The sequence below is a fragment of the Leopardus geoffroyi genome, chromosome C1 (assembly GCF_018350155.1).
Source record: "Leopardus geoffroyi isolate Oge1 chromosome C1, O.geoffroyi_Oge1_pat1.0, whole genome shotgun sequence".
Lineage (NCBI taxonomy): Eukaryota > Metazoa > Chordata > Mammalia > Carnivora > Felidae > Leopardus > Leopardus geoffroyi.
The window spans coordinates 210126318-210152094 of NC_059328.1; the positions used below are offsets into that span (position 1 = coordinate 210126318).

Genomic DNA, 25777 nt, shown 5'->3' on the forward strand with positions numbered 1-25777 from the left:
CTCCTGCTCACACTCTGTCTTTGTCTCTGTCTCTGTCTCTCTCTCAAAAAATAAACATTAAAAAAATAAATTGCTTAAGCAAGAAAGCTCAATTTGGGAGAAGGTAGAGGAGTCGGCTGTTTCTATATTGGCAACATGCTTTCTTATTTGCAAAAGTCATTGGTGTCCTATCTTTTCTAGTGGTGAAACAATCCAAAAGGTTCCACTTGCACAGAAATCGGGATTTCTCACTCGCCCACCATGAGTCACCTGTTTAAACACATGTTCCTACACAGCTCCAGGGAATCAGCATTTCTAAGTGACTTTAGCAATCAGATACTTTCCCTGTACTAGTGTCCTATACAGTGTAAAAAGTGGTGGCAGTAACCACGGCTGATGCCCAGACCCCATTCCAAAGAATCAGCCATCTTTGGAGTGGGTCTGGCCATTGATGTTTTGTAAAAGCTATCCAGATGACGGCAATGTGTCACCAGTGCGTCTCTGGCCCCGTCCCCATAACCCACCAATGACAATCTGCATTTGAACAACCTCTTGGGGTTTCCATGTGCACACTGAAAGTTTTGACAAAGCTGTTCCAGTGCCTATCAACAGAACATCTATCTTTCCATCCCAAGGAGAATGGATTTTTGCTTCCCTCTTCCCATTTTACCACCAACAACAAAAGCAGCTTAAAATCTTTCCAGGGTCTTTTTCTTTAGGCTCCTGGCCACTGAAAGCCAACTGACGAGGGACAGTGTGAAGCAAACCTATCTGTTCCAAAATCATTTATTAAAGTATGTTAAATGGTGTATGCTGCTCTTACCCAAATGCCCCAGCAACTCTTTTAATTGGCAGTTTTGTTTCACATCCCATAACCAAAAACATTAAGGATCACTAGCATTCACATCCGTGAATTCATTTAGACAATTTTCTTTAATTAACAATGAAGACACTACAGTTCTAAGTACCAGACAAAATCGGGGGGAAGGGGGGACCGAAAATAAGCATAACACTATAAAGAAAACTAGGAAAAGTGAAACACTTCTAAATAAAAATATATACCTGGCCTGGTACCCATTACATATATACATAATACATATGTTATACACATATATACAGTAAATGTTTTGGTAGCAATACAGACCATGCATTGGTCCTTTTGTACACGGATGAAGTAGCACCATGGACAGCACCACCATCTTAAGATGATAAACCAAACTGCACATACATTAAATGAAAAAAATATATATATGTATTTAATTTGGCCCACCCTGCAGCCAAGAGGTGTAATGAAAGAACTTTGTAAGGAAAATTGTCCTGGGAACTACATTCTTAAGCCAAATAGCAAAGTTCTAAGACAAACAAACAAAAACAAACAAAAACAAACACAAAACAGCACTCAAGAGGTCTATACAAATACAGACAAGTTTTCCTGTTTACTGAATTTGTCCTATTATGTGGCAGACTGGTTCACACCAGGGAAATTAACAACAGAAGCAAGGAGAGATTTAAATGCCAGGTGAATGGCAAGGGTTGAAAACACCAGAGCTCTTGGTGTATACATCACAAATGCCAAGTCATCAACAATGAAAGGAAGGCAACTCTCCAGCGGAGTCATTTTCTAATCTTATTAACTAATTATAAGCTCTCCATTACTGATACATTCCTTAAGAATGGGGTCAAACACCTTCACTATCTTTCTACCTCTTCACCACATCGAACTAGATGCTCTGGTTACAAGAAGTGGGAAACCCAACATGCCATCCGACCCATGCTTTCTCTGCCCAGGTGTAGGAGACATGGACATACAGAGCTACACTAGGTAGGACCTCCAAGATCTTCTATGGCTTGGTTTTGGAAATGATCAAAGGCACCGGTGTCTAACCCTCGATGTTCTGACTACAGGAAGGCTGTTTTGCTTTCCAGAGTGGATGTCTTTCTCTCAGTATTGGTGAGGCCAGATTTCCTCACATCCCAAGAAATGCATCCTTCTTCCTCTCAACTTTTTCAGCAGCCTTTATGAATGCAGCGTTACCTCCACCTAACACACACGATGTCCTAGGAACACTAACTCCCCTGTCAAGTCATTGCAAAGCAGCAATTTCATATGTGGCTTCCATCCATCTCCATATTCCTCCCAAGGGGTCCTCCTGATCTCCCCAATCAAGGTCTTACTTCCCACAGTGTCTCTGGTTTCAGCACCTCTTTGTGTGATGGACTGACCCACAGAGTTCTGCCAAAGCACTCAGAGCATTTCACATCTCTCCCATTTTTCATGGCTCTACTGTCAGTGGACGATGAGCTCCCCTCCCATTTTTAAACCACCTGCAGTAAACAAAATTAAAGTTTTCAACTACATGGTGTATTGCATTCAGGATGCGAGATCGAACAAAACGGGCTTCAGTGTTTTAAAATGCTGTTTCTTACAGGACAGTAAAATTGTTTCTTAATATGTTAAATGTCCCAAAATTAAGTTAGGAGACAACAGAGGAAAAAAGGTTAAAAAATCTCTACTTTTGGCTAGATGGTGTTCAGTAAACCCACTTTTGCAGTCAACCTAGATTAGTTAAGAAAGTCCCTGACCTTTGAAAGTTAGCGAGAAATAGCCACAAATGTAACATCGGTACTGAATTGTCATTATTGACTCAGGTGGTTGATCATTAATGGATTCTCTTCACTTCTAGCTGGTTCTAGGATTTTTTTTTTCCCAGAATGAAGATATTCTCAAAGTCATGAAATATATTTGTTCTTTCTACAAAGGAGAATTTTAAAACTCTGCCTAGGTCTCTAAGAAAGAACACTATAAAAGGTTGGTCTCATGAGGAAAAGCCACTAACTTATAGGTTAACCAGAGGCCACTAGAAGCCCCATTAATGTAATTCCTCGGCTGGCCTACAAATACTTGGAAATGGATAAAAGCCAGCTCTCAATAGGAACTGAACACAAGGATTTAGCAGCTGATGTTGCTCAAGGTCAACCCCTCTGTAGTCAGAGCATGAGTTTTTGCCTTAAATACCAGCAACTTCCAGTTTTAAATTGATGAGGTTGGATACCACCACCAGACCCAGCTCAGGGACCCCTAGAAGCAGCTTCTATAAGATTTTCTAACTTTATGCTACGTGACTCAACAAAGCATCAGAGAAATTAACCAAGAGATGGCTTTTCCAGTCTGTTCATTTCTGTTCTCACCCAAAAGATGTCGATACTCCACACACAGAGGTATCTTGGCAATACATAGTCAAAACTTAGCTTCCTTGAGAAATCATAACCAGCTTCACAGGAAAAGTGGTTGGGGCTGACTTTGTTCATTGATTTCTCTTTAACTACCTATGTCCCCAGTAGAAGACAGCAGGACAGCTTGCTTTCTTCCTACACTAGCAAGAGTATGAGTCAGAATACTTGAAACATTTAAGTTAGTTTGACGAAGAAAGTCTTTTTTATAAAAGTGTAAAAAAAAAAAAATTCGTATCAGATTTTTAAAATCGGTAGTGTCCTCTCCTCATAGGAAATGATGTAATTCAGCAAGTTCCTTGAAAACAATGGATTCTTACGACCACAGACCTATTCATCTTAGAAATTGATGAGCATGCAAATGATTGGAATCTGCCACAATGAACACTGTACAACAATCTGTGAGGTACATGCTATCCGGCTGAGTTAACGGAACGCAGGCCTTGCCAGCGTGAGGAATTCCATTTATGTCCACTCCCTTTTGAGTGGTCCCCTGACCAGTGGACGAGGGGCAGCGGCCACTGCAGTGCCCCCAACCCTGGCCTCTTCCGGGTCGCCCTTCCCCCACCCAGGGAGCTCAACCCATGGGAGAAATAAAATGTTGCTCTTTCTCAACAGCAGGGCTGGGAATTTCTGACAGAGAGTTCACACGGCCTCCGAAGAGCCTGACATCGGCATTAATTCACTTAACCTTTAGGAAGTTCCCTGGCAAAAAAAAGATTAAAAACACTGTAGGCAATAGCTCGAAGTTATGTCCACTGCCTTTTCTTTTTCATAAGGAAAAATTCCAAGATGTGTGTACTTTCCAAATAAGAGGAGGGTTAACCTCTTCACTGCTGGCTAGATGTTTCAGTAGCTGGTCATTAGGCATTGACATGCTCTCTGTACACTGGGTTTTATTAACTAATCACTAAAAGGCCAGTACCCACCAGGGCAAATGGGCCAAATTACATTCAGTTAAATAATGTGGCACGGGATGTTCTCAGAAAACAGGAGATAAGGGTCTTATAGAAAGTGACATGTAGCCCTGGTCATGATAAAAACCATTTTTCTGGAGTTTTAATTTCTGGTTAGAAATGAAAGACAAGTACTCACTTGTCTTACCATCTTTCCCGAGACAATGCAGGAAATAAAAGATCCTAATGTGTGCACAGAAAAAAAAAATGGTAGCAATGGAGCAGGAAGCTTACAGAAGTGGGGGGAGGGGGAGAAGAAAAGATCAACAGTCTCTAGTTTATTATGAATAGAAAGAAATTTCCAGAATTTACAAACACCCACATTGTTCATTCCAAAGAGAGCTTTTGATTTAAAGGAATCACCCAAGTCTCCTCCTCTTTACAGTATATACAATGGAAGTCTTTGATTTCTTTTAGTTGTGATTTTACTTCCATCCAATTGCCAATTTTAAGCTGACACTTGAAAATACCCAGTAGAATATACCCTTCTTCAGTTTAATTAACATGGCCTATTGCCTTACAGGAAAAATACAAAATTAAGGTCAATTCTTGTAAGGATCTCAGCTCAACATCAGGGCTATATTACAAGAGATAGTATCAGCAAATATAACTATACAATTGAGAACCATCTAATGGTACTATGATTCTTATTATATTATTTTTCTGAATTACAATCTTAAAACAAGGATCGTACCCTATTCTACTCTTGTTAGCCTCGTTTTAAGTATTTGCTCCACTCTTTACAACAGAACATTGTATACCTCAGTTCCACATCCAAAAAAAAGATGTGCTGTAAGAAAAGTTACATTTTAATTAAAAAAATTACACATATAAATCAAAACCTATGTTAAATATTTAATACTCTCTCCACCCAAAGCGAACAGTTCTGTATGAAATAATTTACAATGATGCTTTGTCATACGCAGTTTCAGCAGCAGATGAAATGTATCTTGTAAATGCAGTGAGAGTAAACCCCTTCTCTCGTGGCATGGAGGTGATCACATCAGCTCACGTGGCCAGCTGAGTCCTTAAGGTTGAAGATGAACTTAATGCAGACTCATTATTCTGGTGTCACAGTGCTTTTTTGCTTGGCACAATATAGTACGTGCAGTTCAGTCAAGGAACTCCTGAGGATTGTAGAAAGTAAACAAACTGAAATGGATGCATCGTACCATCTACTGAGGAGGAAGATGTGAGGTCCTGGTTGTGAATCATGAAATATTCAGAGTCTGGGTACCCATGAGTTAAGGGAAGATTTGCTGAGGTCATTCAGGTCTTCATTCTGAAAAGAAAAAGAAAAAGAGTCATCAGCAAAGGCATCTCAAACCTCATATTCCATCATTTTCTAAGGGTTTTTCTTTAAAAAGGAGGCAGAACCAGATAAGCCGAAGTTACGGGCACAAACAGTACTGTGTACTTAAATAAAATCAACAGACTGTATTTAACTTTTTTTTTTCCTTTCAAAACGCAAGAGTCTAAAGCAAATACAAACTCAAAACAGTCAATATTAAGTCAGTAAACAAATCGATCTGATTTGGAGGTTTCAGAGTTTAACAACACAAAAACACAAAATACTTGGATGTTCTTAGGATCAGAACAAAAATGTGAATTATAGTTATTGTGTAAAACTACTATAAAATATGGTAGGCAGAGTCCAGCCAGGCCACACTTCGTCTTCTTTTGGTTAAAAGTCAAGTGTAGATTTTAGAATTTGAAGCCGGAGGGCCTAACGTTACAAAATCTGAAGTCAAGTTTTTAATGTGCCGTTGTTTGACATGAGATGAAAATTTCAGATGCGAAAGGAGACCCAGGTGAAACAGACCCAGTTAATCATTAAATTAAAAAGGGAAGGGATTCTGATTTAGACCTAATAGAAATGTTACTCTGCAAGAAGCACACTTCTTCCATGCAATTCAAGAAGGCAGACCTCATGGGGCATTATCCATTCTCTTCCAGAGAGGAGACACCTTTTTCAACGTTATGAACCCTCCTTCGCTCTCAAGTGTTGGCATTCGACAGTCCTTCTGAGGGCCACATTCTTTATGCATCCCACGGTTATTTGTAAATACCAATATTTACAGAATGTCTTCAGTAGTATATAGCACAACACAAAAGAGGAAGGAGGTAAATCCCCTGGTAAATGCACAGGAAGGAGGTAAATCCCGTGGTAAATGCACAGGAAAAAAGCTCTCGCTGCACGGAAAGAATACTTCTAACTGGGAACAGAAAGGAAGTAATTCACTGACACATATGGCTTGGTCTGGAAGGAAAGGGATAGTTTGGGGATGTGGAAATGGGATCCTATCTATGCTGCTTTGGGGTTGCCTGTCCAGAGCTCAACACCAGGGCTGGCACACAGTAAGTACTCACTAAATACGAGTGGAATGAATCCAAGGGGAAAAGCACAGTTCCCACCGTGAGCACACGATAAAACAAGGTCTGGGGAAGAGAGTGCGGCCGCGGAAAGGCCAAGGGAAGAATATAGTCGTGTTGCCTCACCAGGTATGTGGAAAGGGGTCAAGGAAGTAAACCTGCAAATGTAGGTTGGGTAGATGAAGAGCTCTGAAGGAAACCCCAAGACACCTTTAAGTATAGGGACAACAAAGACATGCTTCATGATAAGTCAAGATGCGGTAGTTATAATAATCCATATCCGTGGCAAGGAAAGGAACAGGTTCTACAATTCGTCCAGTTGTATATGTTGACCGATAGAACTGTTTCTCACTCTCTTCTCTCGAAGGAGAGTTTGGCCGGGACCTGTGAGCCTTCCCTATTTACATAATGGCTTTCAGGTAAGTCGAAATGTACTAAACGGAGACTCTAGCTTGATGAGGAGATTTCTGTTTATTTCAAAATATTAACCCCACCCCTAAATGACAGGTAAACAGCCTATTTTTCTCTACACAAATAAAGACGTGACATGGAGACACCAATGTGAAAACAAGAGAGCGCTCCAGGCCTATCCCTTTCGTTGCCAGAGAAACAGGACTTAACTCTGTGTGGTTCCCAAAGTGTCAGGAAAACCCATCCCTTCAGAAACCCCGGAGAACCATCTCCAGATCTCCCATAGGCTTGCAAGGTTCTCCTGCACTCACGCCGCAATCTACCCGAACGTTCTGACCAGAGTATCCAGACACAGCTTCACAGCTCTGGGCCTAAGATGAAGTGGGAAGGCCCCACTGTATTAAAGGGCTTGAGACAAACAAACAAACTGCTCATTTACAGAAAAGGGGAGGGGAGTGTGTGTGCGGTGGGAACGGAGGGCACACGGTATGCTTTTCATTTTATACCTGGCTCTCGGCCAGAAGGGTTGAATGAACAGCTCAGCACAGGAACAAACTGTATCCAGTTTTGTAGTCACATGTGCCAACCTGCATGAATGCGGCGGGGCAGAGATCGGGGGCCCTCTGAAAAGGAAAAACACTGTGGCTTCGCCAGATGCTGAAATCTGTTGCTTTGGGGCCACTCCGGAACCCTCCCTGTAGCTTCCCGCATGCGTGTGTGTTCAAAGAGCAGGAAATAAAGGATCTGTCAACTGCACCATAAACTCTCCCTCTAAAGTCTCAGCGTACTACTTTTCAAAGCCCTTTGTCGTAAATCCTGATCAGCACACGTCTCAGCCACTAAGGCTCCCTTCTGGTGCCATCACCTTGGGGATCTCTGAGAAAGTGAAAACAAGTGAAAACAAGGGAGGGTCTGCTGACCGCGAGTATGGGGACGGAGGCTATAAACAGGCAACAGAGGCCCAGAAAAACTTAAAGGGAAAGTCTGAAGTTCACATCTGTTTATCTCTGTTCAAGGGTGTGTGTGTGTACGTGTGTCTGTGTGGACACACAGAAAACTTCGCTCCTGAGTAAATGATACAGATTTCTAACAGGCACGCCTGGGTGAGAACTGTCCTTCATTCCAGCCACCTTGGGGTCTGCATACTTATTCCAATCAGGCAGCCATTGTTGGAAGAAGCATTTTTGGAATGCCTTCTCAAGTTCCCATTTCTTTTTTTTGCACCCGCCTTCTCAGCCTCGGGCATATTCTTTTGAAGGATCTCTATAGCCGCCAGTCTTGGCCCTTTGAGGGCACATTTGATCTTTCGAAACAGGCAAGAAGTTTTGGGAGCCAAATAGGGTGAACACAGGGGCTGATTAAGCTGAGTAATGGTTCCCAGTGAGGCATTAGCTAAAGCCAAAGAACCCCAAAACTAAAGTTCCAAAAGCATAGCTGTTCACAAATGCTCTGAGGAGTTTTATTGGAAATGAACTCTGAGGACATTACAGACAGACCTCAGCCTATGTTCCTGGGGCTTAAGTTCACTTGCCTATATCCCCGCCTCTATGCAACTGCAGTCAGGAAGGGCTGATTCTCAATAAACGAAGTCTCTTGAAGGAAGGCAAACACATATAGTATACATTTTTGGAATATATTTTTAAAAAGTCAATACCCACAGTAGGTTCCAGCACTCATTCAATTCAAGAAACATCTGTTAGTGACAAATGAAAAGTCAGTGATAAAGACTATAATTAGCACCAAAAGGGAAGACAGGGGTATAGGTATGTTTAATACACTTTGTATATACAACCCCAACGGACTCCCACCAACCGTATGAGGCAAATATTGCAACAACGTTTTACAAATACGAAAAGTCATTTGTAACATCCATAAACTGGAAACAAAAAAGCAAAAACACTTCCTTGGAGAAGAGCTGGGCAAATACCAAATGGTGAGGTTCCTATGATATTTTCTGTCTAGTTACATCACTGGGGAATAACTTCTGAACTCAGAAATACCATGCACCTGTCATGAGATTTAGTAGCAGGAAATTACATTTTGATAAAATTTCATCACCACATCAGCATCTCTTGTACCTTTCCGTGTGTCTTGTCGTAAGATAAAACCTACCTAATCCTGTTGCCAGTAATGAAAAATGCAATTTTTAAAGCATTATCAAGTAAGTCAACACTTGAGCAATGCTACTTGAGACTTATGGATTACTGCATTATTGCATCCAGTAGGAATTTACATCTTTTGGACTCGACCCACTTAAACTATGCCTACCGAAGCTGAAAAACAAATAAAGCTTCTGCTGCTTTTCACACTCAGCCTGATTAACCTTCACGGTAAAGCAGCTGAAAACAGCATCAGGCTATATGATATGTGTACAATGAAGGATCCATACCCTTCCAACGACGAATTTTTAGTCCAACCCATTGACTAAAAGTTTTCTCTTGTATTCAAAGGCCTTGAAACCTCCTTCCAGTTTGTTGAGTCAACTGCAACACTGTTCTAAATACCCGGTTAAAGCAGTCCTTGCAATTTCTACTTTTAGTAAGAAAACAGGAGTAAAATGTTATAAGTTGCTGGGCTATTGTCTTATACCAGAATGTAGCCACAACGTAACTCTTCCTCGCCCAACTATGCTTAGAAAAAAATGACTGTAACTACAGTAAATGGCTTTTCTTCCGTGGAGATCATTGTTTGAAATCTCATATCGTAGATCAACTAGAAAAAAAAAAATTTTATAAATAAATTCCTCCACTTAAAGGCATGTGTCAAAACAGCACGTTTTTCTTTCACTTAACATAAACAGCTATGATTTAAAAAAAAATTCTTGATCACAATATAGAAAATTTATACAACACAAAAAACGTAAAGAAGGAATAAACATTTCCTGAAATCTTGTCAACCAGGTAAAAACCATGATTCAGCTGTGGTTCTAAGTTCACTATTTGCTTAAAGGACTTGAACTTTTAAAATTCTACATTTAATGTCAAAATTGTTTAAATAGGACTGGAAAATAATGTTTTCATCATATTTCGATCTTCCCCATTCTTAAAAAAAAATCTGTGATGAGACAATATTTGAAATGTTAACCAACTTTTAAACTTTTTCGGTATTCTATCCCTTTCCCTTCCTCCCAATTTATCGTGTATGGGGATGGGGATGGGAGTTTGAAAGTAGGAAAAGCCTCTGGCTTCCTGGCTTTGGGGTCCAAAAGCCCAAGTCCTTACGGGAATGGGACAAAGCATATAGAAGAACAGGAGGGGAGGATTCCTCTCAGAGGAGAAGACAGTTCCCTTCACCTGGGAATAGAGAGAGAAATGGTGGGCATGGTGGGTAGCTTTGTACTTGGCAGAATGCCGAATATGGAGCCTGTGACATCTCTCTAAATCTTGTCTTTCCTGGCCTGTTGACTTCTTATTTGACACAAGTATAGTCAACTGCATACTACTACTGTGACGGCAGTCCATTTCTTCAGCTACCTCACTGATGCCAACGCAACAATTCACAGTACCACTAATTTAGAGAAGATCGAGTCTTCTAGAATGCTAACATATTATTAGTAAGGTACATTATAAAACACTGCCAAAGTATTCTGTCTTTAAGCAGACCTGATTCTGGCAAACAGGCCAGTAAATTCACACACACACACACACACACACACACACACACACACCAGTATTAAATAGATTCATAGTTCTGGGAGTATATGTGTACTCTGGATTTTAACCTTCACACTACTCAATCTCAGATGGAGAAAGGAGACTGCTGATTCATTTGATGGACTGTGAAACCCTTGTTAAAGACATCTCCTGGCTTAGAGTTTGGTTCTACCACCGAGGGTTGGATGTCAGCATTTAGGGAGGAAACAGAATTATCAGCTCAGCCCTGTTAGCCGTAATAATCACCCAAGTAAAATAAAAGAAAAGCTAACTCCAGAGAGTTTCAAGTTTGGGACACAGGGAGAATCACTCTGCTTTTTACAAGGTACAGCTGGGAAGTGTGGGGGCAAGCTGGGACTCTAGCGAAGGACAGACCTAAGTGGCGGAAGGAAGGAAAGAAGGAAGGAAAGAAGGAAAGAAAAGAACCAGAGATAAGAAAGAAAGAAAGAAAGAAAGAAAGAAAGAAAGAAAGAAAGAGAAAGAAAGGAGGAAGGAAAAATCAAGGTAGGATTAAACTAAAGAACTCAAGTTAGAGGAAAGACCAAGATGTTTGCTAGTTTCTGTTGACAAGAAGCTAAAGAAAGGAAACATCTTTGAAAATAGGCCAGAAGGGAGCTGGAAAGACTTGGTTTCACGGTCTTAAAAGGCAAAGGGTAACTGAGCAGCCAGGCCAGTGCTTTAAAGGAGCTGCTTAAATAGCACTTTTTCCTGGTGCAAGTCACATGGGCGAGAGCTGGGGAAGATAACAAGGTTGCTGGCCAGCCCTTCCAGCACACGGGGCTGCCAGGGAGGACCATTCAGGGAAAGCTGCCAACATGTGAGAGGCCACCTCGCTCCAGTTCCCCTTTTGTCCCAGTGAAAGACCTTCTGGCAGGGCCAGTGACTTCAGGAGACCACCAGTGAAGAAAGGCAACGTGTATTATGAAAAGAAAAGGAGAGGGGCTGACCCAGGAGCCGGCCATCCAGCCTTCGAGCCTCCGCTGTGGTCCACGGGGTGAATCCTGCCAGCACTGTGGACCTCTCCTGTCCCCAAAAACAAAGGGCAGGGACTTTTCGAGAGGGTTGGAAATTTATGGAGAAGACAGATTAAAACGACTACCACAACATATGGTTTGCAACAATTAAAAGTATTCTGCCAGGGGTGGCCAGCTGGCTCAGTGGGTACAGCGGGTGACTCTTGATCTCAGGGTCATGGGTTCGAGATTACTTAAAAATTAAATCTTAAGAAAAAAAAAGTATTCTGCCAATGATGTATTAAGGAAATCTGAAGAAGCATTCAGAAATCTTTTAAGCCAGGGGCGCCTGGGTGGCTCAGTCAGTTAAGCAGTTGACTCTTAATTTTGGCTCATGATCTCATGGTTTCTGGGATCCAACCCTGCGTGGGGCTCTGCACTGACACTGTGGGGCCTGCTTGGGATTCTCTCTCTCCCTCTCTCTCTGCCCCTCCTCCCCCCTCTCTCTGTCTCAAAATAAATAAATAAACATTTTTAAAAATCTTTTAAGCCAAAGAATATTCACTTCAGTTATTTCACGGGTTATTTCTTTTTATTAATATGGAGCATGCTGAGAAAGCAAAAGATAAAGCAAACGGGGGTCGTCAACACCGTTAAGAGCCCTCCCCCATCCCCGCAAGGTGAGTCAAAATGTCTCAGATCTCTCTTCTACAGAAATCAGAATGCATCCCCACATACGTGACAGTCGAGGTAGGGGAAACTCAGAAAAACAACCCCTCTACATTACAAGTCAGACCACATAATGTGGGACAGGAAGCTTTAATTTTAACGGAGCTCAACCAAAATAAACCTGTTGCCTGAAGACATGAAAGTAATATGATACCTTCTTCCCTACCTGAGAAAGCAAGTCATAAAATTCAGTCTTTCTTCTGCTTTCATGGGAGCTATTTCTGCAGTTCATTTTCTCTCCTAGGAATTAAATTCCAGCTCTGAGGTTTATAGTTTATACTGTCACTTCGCATCAGTTTTTTGGTTTTGTTTTGTTTTAATGTTCAGAAACACAGGAAGTAGGTTTTATTGGTCTGGCTTTGATCCAAACCAGTAGACATAAATTCAAATCACGACTTAATTTACAATGTGGTGTAGAGATAGTAAAAAAGTGTTTGCAATACCATTTCTGGAATTAGGCAAATGGGGATGAAGCAGACTCAGCCTAGTGCTGCTGCCTTTAATATTTCTGCTAAACACTAAATAGATTTTGCATTCTCTCCTCTCTCCCTGGAGTCAGATCATAAATTGCTTCAAGAAAGCAAGTGCCTGATTTTACATTTGAGGAATTGTCTGACTACCCAATGGTTTCTTATCAACTATCAGCAGCTTTTCCGTAATAGCATAGGAACCAGAGCACAGAACAAGCATTCACACAGAGGGCCCCGAGTCTGCAGCGGGCTGAGGTAAGGATCATTAACACCACTGACATCACTTTTGGCAGCCGGGGAAAAGGGAAAACCTGTGTTTTTAATCTACTTCCTACTTACCACAAGTTTTTAGCCGGAGTCCCCGATAATATGGGTTTGTGGCTGACTGTATGGAAGAATTTGGTAATGCAAGAAAAATGCAAGTACTGAACCGAACAGGCATCTTTAACGGGAACCATGAGGTACCTCAATTGCGTGGCTCTGATCTTCCGTGGCATTCTGATCATGAAACAGGCCTACCGGAGGACAGGGCCATGCCCAACTGTTCCTAGTAAGGTCAAGCTCAGTGGAAGACTCTCCGGACTGCACACAATCTAAGTGACATGTCCTGGAAACCATCATCATAAATCACAAACAAAACGGTGTTACCCTTTGTCTTCCCTCTTGCTTTGAGAATACTAAGGGGGAAAATGTGGGGGAGAATTTAATCCAGATTCTTGGAAGTTATGTGAGCTGTTGTTGTTTATGTGGCCCAAATGATGAAAGAAAACTCTCTGAAACCAATCGAAACTGGTAGACGGCGGCGTATTTCAAATGCATTCAGAGCACAATTGTGACTCATTTTACTGGAAGCATTCTTTTAAAATTTTTTTTAATGTTTTTATTTAGTTTTGAGACAGAGAGAGACAGAGCATGAACAGGGGAGGGGCAGAGAGACAGGGAGACACAGAATCTGAAGCAGGCTCCAGGCTCTGAGCCATCAGCACGGAGCCCGACGCGGGACTTGAACCACGAGCTGTGAGATCATGACCTGAGCCCAAGTTGGACGCTTAACCGACCGAGCCACCCAGGCGCCCCAAGAATTCTTTTTAAAGAAATGCAAGTGATAAGACTTCTGGGCTAGGAAACCAAGTCTTTTTTTGTTCGGTTTTTTATGTGTTTTTTTTATTTTTTTGAGAGAGAGAGAAAGAGAGAGAGAGAGAGTGTGTGTGTGCGCACGCACGTGAGTGGGGGAGGGCAGAGAGAGAGGGGGACAGAGGATCCTATGTGGGCTCTGTGCTTTGAGCAGAGAGCTCAATGCAGGGCTTAACTCATGAACCACGAGATCATGACCTGAGCTGACGTCGGACGCTCAACTGAGCCACCCAGGTGCTTCTGTGAAAGCAAGTCTGAAACAAAAGTCAGTTAAGGAGGATGGAAAAGAGTCCCATCCATCTCAGGCTACCGAAGGCCAGGGGTGAGACCTCTATGTAGCTGGGCTGTGTTCAAGATAAGCTGTAACCCTGCTTGCAATAAAGTCATGCGATAAGTAGGGCTGTCACCATCTGACTGAGGTGTATCCTGTATGGACTTCTGAATTCTAAAATATAATTTAGGAAATTAAATCCAAAAAAAAAAAGGTTATTTTGAGAACGAAGATGGTCCTACCACATGGCTGTTAACACTTTTTAAAAACTGGTCAATTTTAACTCAAAACTTATTTCCAAGTTAAAATGTAAAAGGAGGGGCACCTGGGTGGCTCAGTTGGTTAAGCGTCCCACTCTTGATTTCGCCTCAGGTCGTGATCCCCGGGTCATGGGATTGAGCCCCACATCAGGCTCCGTTGCTGGGCATGGAACCCGCCTGAGATTCTCTCCCTCGCTCTCTCTCTCTCTGTCTTTCTCCCTCCCTCTACCCCTTTTTCCCACTTGTGTGCTCTTCCTAAAAAGAAAAAAAAAAATTGAAAAGGAGACTAAGAATTTACATGATCTCCTCTTCTCTCATTCTTTTCTCTGTGATTTTGGACAAGTTAGTAACCCCTGTAAATCACAATATTGTCATCTGTAACACGGGGATAACAGTACCCATTTCATAGGGTTATCTTTAAGCTTAAATGAGATAATACACGAAAATTTTCATCATTATGCCTGACACATGTGAGCCCTCAAACATCAGCTCTTATTGTAAGAACTCTTATCAAGAACTAGATATCCTTGGGGGCACCTGGGTGGCTCAGTCGGCTAAGCGTCTGACTTGGGCTCAGGTCATGATCTCACAGCTACTGAGTTTAAGCCGAGTCGGGCTCTGTGCTGACAGCATGGAGTCTGCTTAGAATTCTCTCCCTCCCTCCCTCTCTGTTCTTCCCCCACTGGTGCACCCTCTGTCTCTGTCTCTCTCAAAACAAATAAATAAACATTAAAAAAAAAAAGTCCTAGATATCCTTGGATCTCCCATCTTTTCCTGATACCTGAAAATACACACCAACCAAAGATGCTCTGGTGGAATCTGCAAGCAAGAATAAATCCATAGACCAGATACCAGCCAAGGGCTGAGGCTGAAGCCAAGATTAGAATGAGTCTTGGGAAGGGAGACAAAATTATTTGCGAGGGGGGTGGTATGGAGGAAGTGCCAGAACAAAAAGAAAAGGTAAAAAGTAGTGGTGAAGCTAAAAATAAGACCCTGGGATAGGATTTTAGACAAAGACCTGTCTACCTACACAGGGAACAGCACAAGGTAAATATTAGGACGGAAAGCGTTCGCGTGTCTTTGGCGGATCTTAAATTAATGCTATCTACAGAAACACCGTTGAAAGCCCACTTCTCTTGCTTTCTCAGAGGAATCAGAAGCCTGAAGCCCCCAGCCCTTCTAAGTCAGCCAATGAAAGACTCACCATGCTACACGAAACGATTCACAAAGAATTCTCCTGAATAGACTTAAATGGATGTTCAGTGAGATTCTTATGCACTATTTCCAGGTTCCAAAGCATGTTTCTAATTGGAGGGGGAGGGAACAGGCGGCTTTTGTTTCTGAATTCTTGTCCCCAGTCTCGCATCTGAAGGAACCGAACGGGAATGTGACACAGCCAGTCAACGCTGCCTGACTTACTTGACGAAAACCTGAAATTACAGCCAGATGCACACGTCGAAGGGTGGGCAGCTGGAAGAGGTGGGGAAAAAAAAACTGGAAAGATCATCTGAAATTATTGACAACGTGTACATTGCTTGCATCTCTAAGGCCTTTGAAGCAGACAATGGTGCAGATTTCTAAGCGACTGCAAACACTTCTCTATTGTCCAGGATCAGGAAGCAAAATTCTTCCAGCCGACAAGGAGCAGCTGACCTTTCACCCGCTGACCCCGGGTTCATGGTCTCTGCTTTCATGTCTCAAGTCTCACTTCCACTTTGCTCTTGTTCCTCTTTCTTTTCCCCATTATCTGACATCTCAGCCTTTGGCTTTTTAATTTGGAGAACGGCGTTTGCGGAGAAGTTCCCTTACCAGCCCACTGAATTGAACCCCATCATGTTACTCGGCTACTGAGCTGCCTGCCTGGCTGAACTAGAAGCCTCCTGAGGACAGCTGTGCCAAATTCTTAATTAAGAGGTGGTGGTGGGGCGCCTAGGGGGCTCAGTCGGTTGAGTGTCTGACTTCGGCTCAGGTCATGATCTCACAGTTAGTGGGTTCGAGCCCTGCGTCGGGCTCTGGGCTGACAGCTCAGAGCCTGGAGCCTGCTTCAGATTCTATGTCTCCCTCTCTCTTTCTGCCCCTCCCCTGCTCACTCTCGCTCTCGTTCTCTCTCTCTCTCTCAAAAATAAACATTAAAAAAAAGAAGAAAAAGGAATAATGGAGTGCCTGGCTGGCTCAGTTGGTTAAGTGACCGGCTCTTGGATTTCAGTTCAGATTCTGATCTCACAGTGCATGAGTTCAGCCCCACATCAGGTTCTGTGCTGATGGCAGGGAGCCTGCTTGGGATTCTCTCTCTCTCCCCCTCTCTCCCTGCCCCTTCCCCTCTCCCGCTCATAAGCATGTGCGTTATCAAAATAAATAAATAAACATAAAAAAAAAAAAGACAATGCTGCTCAGTGACCCTGAGGGAATTACAGTCCCAGGGGAGATAAGGGGGTCTGTGAAGGTAAGCCACTGGTGAGCCAGGCAGGAGCCATCTGGACTCCACTGGAACATGCTCAGGGGACTAAACCCCTTTTCTCTGCACAGACCTTCTAGCTTCCAAGCACATCACTAAATCTCTCGTTCTCAATTTGGGTGGCCAGGAGTAATGTCTCCCTGCAAAAGGTATTTGGCAATGCCTGGAAACATTTTTGGTTGTCACAACTGGGGTTGGAACAAAGGGGGAGAGAGGCTGTTGGCATGTGGTGGGTGGAGGCCCCGAATCCTATTAAACCTCCCACAATGCACAGGATGGCCACCTGCAACACAGAACTATCTGGCCCCAAACGTCAACAGTGCTGAGGCTGAGAAACGTGCCGCCAAACGTGCCCGTTAACTGTTTCTGGGGTCCATGCCAATTCTATGGAAGTGCACGCGGGAAGAGGTAGGCATTCCCATTTCCAAGACCCTCTTTTATTTATGAATGCCACACCGTGGCTTCAGAGTCCGAGTGGGTGTACACTCCATGCTCACAGCCTTACCTCTGCTGTGTCCCCTTCCCTCCTTTTTTACTAGAAGATGGCCAATCTGATTAACCAGTCCAGGCCCATATTTTCACATGTTCCTCCTCCAAAGGAGAACAAGGATGTCCGGATGTGACACAAAAGCAAGGACTAAACCGGGGGGAGAGCACCAGGCATCATGGAGGCCAAAGTAACAGAGTGTGGGGGAGACTGGCAGGTGCCCTGTGCTCCCCCTACATGGACCATGAAAAAGAGATCAACCCCACGAAGAGTTATGCCTTATTACTTCCAGGTTTGTATCTCATCCAACTGAGCCAATACTTTCGGATGGTCTGGGATAAGTCCTCTGACCTCGCTTTGCCTCCACAATTTCATAAAATGGAGAAAATACCTAGTCCTTACGATCATTTGTAAAACTCACTGAGAAAGAAGGGATTTTCCTTATGTTATTTGTGACTATTAGTCGTGCCCGTTGGGCTCCAATATCTGGGAGTAAAATGAAATTAAGAATTAGGTCCCCTTTGTTCCAGAATTAGTCAACCTTTTTTTTTTTTTTTTTTGAATGCTTATTTTTGAGAGAGAGAGAAAGAGCAAGCAGGGGAGGGGCAGAGAGAGAAGGAGACACAGAATCCAAAGCGGGTTCCAGGCTCTGAGCTGTCAGCACAGAGCCCGACGCGGGGCTCGAACCCACAAACTGAGATCATGACCTGAGCTGAAGTCGGACGCTCAACCAACTCAGCCACCCAGGTGCCCCTAGTCAACCTTTTAAAATAAATCCACTAACTTTGTTCTCTAAGAGGCTATTCTTAATTCAGAATACTAGTTCCTGGAGATTTTTTTCACCTTATGAAATACTCACCTTGGAAGAGCATTTATTACCATATATATATATCAAAGTACAAGATAGAAATTCCAGTTGCTGTTTCTAAAAGTATTTTTTTTAATCTTCAAATTTGTTTTATGTTTATTTTTGAGAGAGAAAGAGAGAGGAGGGGTGGGGGAAGAGAAAAGAGAGAAGGAGACAGAGAATCTGAAACAGGCTCTGTGCTGACAGCAGAGAGCAGGATGTGGGGCTCGAACTCATGAGCTGTGAGATCATGACCTGAGCTGAAGTCAGACACTTAACCGACTGAGCCACCCAGGCGCCCCTAAAAGTATTTTTTTTGAATGCTTATTTATTTATTTTGAAAGACTGCAAGCAGGGAAGGGGCAGAGAGAAAGGGAGACAGAGAATCCCAGGCAGACCCCTTGCTGTCAGTGCAGAGCCCAGGGCAGGGCTCAATCCCACGAACTGTGAGATCACGACCTGAGCCAAAATCAAGACTCAGATGCTCAACCGGCTGAGCCACTCAGGGGCCCTAATTGCTGTTTCTAAATATAAGATGTCTTCCCAGGAAGATACATTCAGGGTCTGTTTTCCCTAAAACTGAAACTTGAAAAATGCTGGCGGGTGGGGGGTGGGGGACGTGGGAGGGTGGGGGGCTGGGCAGGGCATATATACCATCATCAACGAGAGTACACAGGATTCAAAGTTCTAAAAATTAGACATTGAACAGAAAGAACAAGTTGATTTCCGGGTGGCTAAGTATGAAGCTTTGCAGATTGATTCCAAAGGTAATGGTAATAAGAGCTCATCCTCCTTAAATAAAGCCCCAGAAGCTACTGTGGTCCTCAAGTATACAAAGAAAACAATAGCTTCTATTCTTCTACACTGTAGCCTGCGAAGCTGACAAAATACCTTCAGAATAAAACTGAACCACACAATTTCACCATTACTACCCAACGGCGACAGGCTATAATTAACATTTAATTAACTTCCCTATGATGAGCTTTGCTTAATTCTGCTTAAAAGCTGCCTGAAGTTTTTCCCATAAAACAATGTCACGAATGGGCAACCGTCTACCTCTTCATTTGGTTACCCCCACTTTCCTTCCTTAACAGTAGAAGGGAGAGCAAGACCACGTAAGTGTCCACGTCAAACGTGAATCTTAGGAGATGCTTCTCTTCCCTCCTGTCCTTCCACCCTGAGCTCTCCTCACTCCCAGCCATCAGCAGCACCCAAAGAGCCCCTATACATAGCCACTGACTTCAAATATATCATTTCTTCTGCATCCTCTCCAGAGAATTTCCAGTAGAGACAAAGGCCTTCCCACAGTCTTCCATATAGAGGTGCAAGGATTAAGAGTGGCCAGATCCTTGCTAATGTCCTTTCTAACACACAGCTGGAGGAAACCAATAGGAAGGTGACTAGTGAACCATTTGATACAAGTAAATAAGCTAGCGGTAAGGACAGTCCAAGGACTCACCAAAATATGCATCTGGATGGTAATTATTCCAACTTTTGTTTTAGATGCTCCCTTCCCATTTCAACAAGTGACTTCCACGGCGTGCCCAAGTCATCATAGAAAGGGTTCACAGATTTAACATAAACAGAACGATCAAAGCAGTCCCACGCCTGGTATTACGGAGACTTCCTTGATCATGTGATTATTGTTAAGCGTTAGAATTACGCTGCCCCAGCTCACGAAACTGGTCAAGAGCACCACTGAGGTAAGATCCCACTGAGACATGGGGTGTCCTCACCTGAAAGAGTACTCTTTCTAACCAGGAATCATTAACATCTTAATAGCCCAAGTCTTCAGAAAAGAAAAGAGCCCCACTCCCCAGGCAAAAGTGAGAAGTTCCCAAAAGAAGAGGAAAAACAAGGCGGTACCCAACATAAGCACAAAGCAAGATATTAGCAGCCAAGTCACAATGGGGCCTTCCATTAGGACAAGGGGGCAAATATAGAGCAGAGGGAAACCCCAAAAAGTCTCTGAAGGCTACAGATGTATTGTAAATGAAGAATACACATTAATTTAGTTCACACTTGTTGTAATATCACAGGTATGAAATTAATAGGGACTTGAGATACAGCAACACCGGCGATTTCCACTATTACGTCAGCGTGTCCAGTAGGGGTTTCCACTCTTCGGGCAAACCAGAGAAAAGTACAGAGAAAATAATAACTCAACTACGAAGGGATAAAATAAAGCAGTGCTCTCAAACTTTAAGGTGCTTCGGATCTCTTGGAGATTTTGTTAAAATGCAGACTGGGATTCAGTAGGTCTGTGGACAGGCCCAAGATTCTGCACGTCTAACCTGTGGCCAGGTGCCACTCAGGTTGCTGGTCTGAGGACCATATTCTGAGTAGCCAAGGAGTAAAGAACCTTGAAGGAAAGACTACTTCACTGGGGACTTCGAAGGAAGGCCAGGCCATAAGCCATCTGGGCTCCATCTCAGCAAGGTAAGTGAGGTTAGGTTACAGAAACAGTTTTACAGTGAAACACAAAGAAAGACTTCCAGGTGGAAAGGTTCTAAAAGAGCGAACTGCAGAAGAATGAGAAGCCTCTGCCTCAGGGCCCTTGAACAAACAAGATCTAGATGGCTGCAAAGAAGACCCTGGGGAAGGGGCGCCTGGGTGGCGCAGTCGGTTAAGCGTCCGACTTCAGCCAGGTCACGATCTCGCGGTCCGTGAGTTCAAGCCCCGCGTCAGGCTCTGGGCTGATGGCTCAGAGCCTGGAGCCTGTTTCCGATTCTGTGTCTCCCTCTCTCTCTGCCCCTCCCCCGTTCGTGCTGTGTCTCTCTCTGTCCCAAAAATAAATAAATGTTGAAAAAAAAATTAAAAAAAAAAAAAAAAAAGACCCTGGGAAGACAACGGCAGACTCCACACGGAGGGGCTTTTACCTGCTTCGTGTTCAGGCTAAGGGAGACTACAGACAGTTGGCGCGGGAAAAGGGGGATGGAAACTGTGACCCGACACATTTCTATCTCTGGAAAACACCAATGCAGATTACTTTGAAGTCTGGAGGTCCTGGTCAAGAGGAAGTGAGACGGGCCATGTGCGTTAGCTCACAGATGATAGAACCCAAATAAACAAGCACTCACCAAACCTCAACGAAACACATACGTACACCCTGCCCTCCAGGAGGTCTTTGGTTTGGGGTTTTTTTTAGTTTATTTATTTTGAGACAGGGAGAGCGGGGGAGGGGCAGAGAGAGACAGAGAGAGGGAGAATCCCAAGCCGACTCCGGGTGGACAGTGCTCAGAGTGCGAAGCGGGGCTCAAACTCGTGGGTGGTGAGAGCACGACCTGAGCCGAAATCAAGAGTCGGACACTCCGCCAGCCGACGGAGCCAACCAGGCGCCCCTCCAGCTGTCTTTTACCAAATAAACCACAAGGCACAAATGGGAGGTTAGTTCCTAACTCCCTGGCTTCATTCTTTGAGTGGACCAGCAGCAGCGAAAGCCACCAAACTGCCAACTCCGATCCCATCTGGCATACAAGAGTAGAATCGACATAACAATTACATGATGACGACACCTTCAGCTTCGAGGTATCAAAAGTACTCATATAAAAATATGCTCCCATTTTCCCACGGAACATTAATTTATCCCCATAATGTTTCTGCAGCATCAAGCGGACTCTATGTGCAAGTATCAAATCCCCAGAACCACAGATGCATGCAGAGGAAGACCCAGAGGCAGGCACACTTTGCCTCTGGGGAAGTAGCAAAGCCATAGTGACTCCAAGGTACCAAAATTTGGAAAAGACTACAAATTTAAGCACAGAAGCATGGTGCGTGTGTACTAGCAACTTCCACTCACATCGACAGACCGTAGCAAAGTCGTCTGCTTTCTAGAAGGCACATAGCCTGAGTCAAGAGCATGCCCTTCAGTCCAACTGATTGGCAAGTGAGTGACTACGAGGTTCCGTTTTCACATTAATGAACTTTTACAGCAGTACAAAGGTCTTCGTTATTTGACCGCGGTTTCATTCACTGGGCCTGACCCTGTGCTCTGACTAGGAGGTGCAGCTTTACTGGTCTGGGAGAGAAGCCCCAGTGAGGCAAGCATAGGTTTCTAATGGCTTTAGGAAAATGATGAGGTGGCCGGAGATCTTCCCCAAGAACTAATTCTGAAACCACTGCCGGGTAGCGCAACTCGCATGCTGTGCGATTCACGGGAGTTGCTTTCCTAACCAGCTGGGACAGGATGAAAATACATTTCACCAAGGGTTATGGGCTACAACAGGAGTGGAAACTGCCTGCAAGGCACTTAGGCTTGTGGCTTTCCGATGATGGTAAGACCCTAGCTCCTCTGTGGCACTTACCGGCACTCAGGCACTGGATCGACCTCAGTGAGGTGCCAGATGAAAGTACCCACCTAGCTCACTGGGTTGTTGGTAAGGATTAAATGAGATGGTGACCGTAAAGCACAGCGCCCAGACCCTGACAATTAAGCAATTACAAAACAATCCGTGCATCCCATCCAGTAGCAAGAAGCCATGGGAGGGAAGGGCAGAAAGGGGAACACAAAGGAAATGGAAAGGTATTTGACACTGACTGCTCTCTGCTCTCTGCAACACTGTTCGTGTGTTTGCAGGGAGGAGCACCTCAAAAAATGGCATCAGCAAAACCCCAACAATGACACTCATCGTCAATAAGGAATACTGTTCCAGGGGCGCCTGACCGGCTCAGTCGGTTAAGGGTCCAACTTCGGCTCAGGTCGTGATCTTGTGGGTTGGGAGTTCGAGCCCCGTGTTGGACTCTGTGCCGACAGCTCAGAGCCTGGAGCTGGCTTTGGATCCTGTGTGTCTGCTTTGGATCCTGGATCTCTCTCTGCCCCTCCCCTGCTTGCATTCTGTCTCTCTCTCTCACTCTCAAAAATAAACATGAAAAAGAAATTTTTTTAAAGGAATACTGTTCCATTGTTTTATCTCTGGGTGTGGAGGTGTTTCCTATTTTGCTCTGAACTTATAATTTTAATAGTTGATCCATTATTTAAAATGGATTGTTCTTAGCAATTCTAAAGCACCCTAAACTTTTATAACCTGAATTTTTATACTTCATTAGCTCAAAGGTAAAAGTATATCTTGGCATAGTAGAATCATACTATATTCCACATACGCCATGAAATCTCAGTTTCTGAGCCTGTCAATAAAACTTTCATTTGACTGGCATCATTTACCAAATTGTTCTCAAGGTTTGTCACTCTCCAGCTCTGATTTATCATTGTGTTTCATACATAACTGGCACTCAATAAATGTTTATAGATATAAAGGTATATATATGAAAATAAGATGCCATACACACATAGTCTAAGGTCCATATGACCTGATTAAGGGTAATTTTAGGCAAAGAAAAATAGGCTCTTAAGTTTTTGTGGTTTCCCTTACATTTAATAGTAAGTGGGGTTTTTGTTAACCTTTTAAAAGCGTTATCCCCTTTTGATAAAAATTTTTTTAAAAAGCTCCATCTATTTTTAATACTACAAATTAAGCAGGACTAAACAAATAAAGCAAATTTTACACTGATTATAATTGTTTTCAAATTTCACTTGTATCTTCCTCCCTTCCCCAAATAGTTGAGTAAAGCAATTCTGGGGTGAGGTGGTGATACGTAAGCATGTTACACACACACACACACACACACACACACAGTCCCCACCAGCAATAGGGCCCACATTTGTTCCTTGGTAGCACTATGTTATGAGTTTTAACGTACATTATTTCATGTAATCCTCATGACCATCCTGAGACTATATTACTATTTCTGTTTTAAAAAATGAGAAACTGAGGTTTGGAAAAATAGTAAATTCCTCAAGATCTCAAAGCTGGTACCTGGGGCCACTGGGATTCAAAATCCAGGCTGGCGACCACACATTTACAGACAATGCTAGAAAAAGCATGGGTGGAAGGATTGTCAAACCGCTCATCTAAACAAAGTCCACCGGAATATACAAAGTTATTTTTACACCAGGAGATTGGGGTAAGCTTCGTGTTTACAAAGAGCAATGAGAAATTACAGAGTGAAATGCCATTCTGATAAATCTAAACGAAATCAGCTAGAACACCATTTCACACAATAGGTACCCAGATATCAGAAATCCCTCCACTTCTGGAAAATCATCTGTAAAAGACATTGCCATCATAAATGCATGCTTTTATCCCTTATTATGTGCCCTCCTGTGAAAACACTAAATATGAAATCTCTCATTTCTTGAAGAGTCTAGACAGTGGTCAACACAAGCAACTGGGTGTGACTAATAGACTCTGACAATCACACACACACACACACACAGCGCCGAAAGATAAAGCTCATAGCCTGACATTTATTGGCCCCATAAAATAGAAACCCTCTCCATTCTAGGACCGTAGGCTCTTCTGGCCCAGTGCTTCCAGTGCAAGACCCAGTCTGTGGGGGGATATTTTTATCCAACGACTTTTCCTTCCGTCCTTCCGTCCTTTATTTAGAAAGCCGAAATAAAAACCAGAAAAAGCATACTTATGGTCCTAAGCCATACACTATCATATGTAAAGAAAAGTCCTTTGACATTAGAAGCCACCAAAGAACAGAAGATGAAAAAGTAAATCATAAACAGCTGTATCTCTCCTCCCAACTGTTTACATTCTTAGACGTCCACTTTTTAAAAATATTCCCGATGTAGATCAAAACATGCTGTACTTGGGAAGGAGAAAACAATGACGTTAGCTTTAAGATATTATACAGTTTACATAGAAACAGAGCTTCTGTGTCATTATTTCAGTTGGCAGCAATTGATATAAAATGGGCTCAAGTGGAGAGCTGTTATTGTGTTAATGATGTCTGTCTACAGAAAGCTCTAAAATATATCTGTAATCTTGAAAATGGGATCCAGCTCCAGTGTATGCTCCCTGTTGCATGGTAGGGGGTACAAGTGGCTTAACAAATCAAAACACGCTAAAACCTTGGTTCGCGAGCAGAATTCGTTCTGGAAACATGCTCGTAATCCAAAGCATTCGTATATTGAAATGAATTTCGAGAACTATCGGCTCAGTTGCGATCGTGGGATGTTCGGCGTCACATACTACTCGGATGGCAAGACAGTTCAGTCGTTTCTCAAGTTAAATTTTATAAGACATGTTTGCTCGTCTAGTGGAACACTCACAGAACAAGTCACTCGCAGCCCAAGGTTTTCCTGTGAGTCAAAACTCTTTGCACTGAACTTGGGTGGCACTGGGCCTGGGTGACGGTGGATGCCATTATTGGGGGGCACTCTGTGCCTTCATCCCTTGGTTAGCTCCCTCCTCCTCCCAACTTTTTTTTTTTTAACTTACCCTTAATAGCTTCTCCCTACCAAGTAATGCCACCCATAAATCCTTATCGGCCTGATCATTGATACTCCAGCTTAGAAAACCGGGTGTCCCCATCACGACAACCAGTTTTTAAACTCTTGTCTTTGAACATTAACGCACGAATGCCACAACAAGCGAACCCGAAAAGCATGAATCTCTGCATCCCAGCCACCTGGTAAGTGGAAAGGGGGAAGGGAGGAGCCAAACCTCTCAAACTCTGTTACATTTTCAGATCAACAGTTGGCAAAAAGTCTTTAAAAC

General features: G+C 43.2%; 1 protein-coding gene across 1 annotated transcript in view; it reads right to left on the reverse strand.

Annotated features, from left to right (window-relative positions):
* Window positions 1-893: 893 nt before the first annotated feature.
* IRS1 (insulin receptor substrate 1) overlaps window positions 894-25777 on the reverse strand; it is a 64109-nt gene continuing 39225 nt past the window's right edge. The window contains exon 2 of the mRNA XM_045481495.1: window positions 894-5448. The gene's annotated coding sequence lies outside the window, so the exon portion shown is untranslated. The remainder of the gene's footprint in view (window positions 5449-25777) is intronic.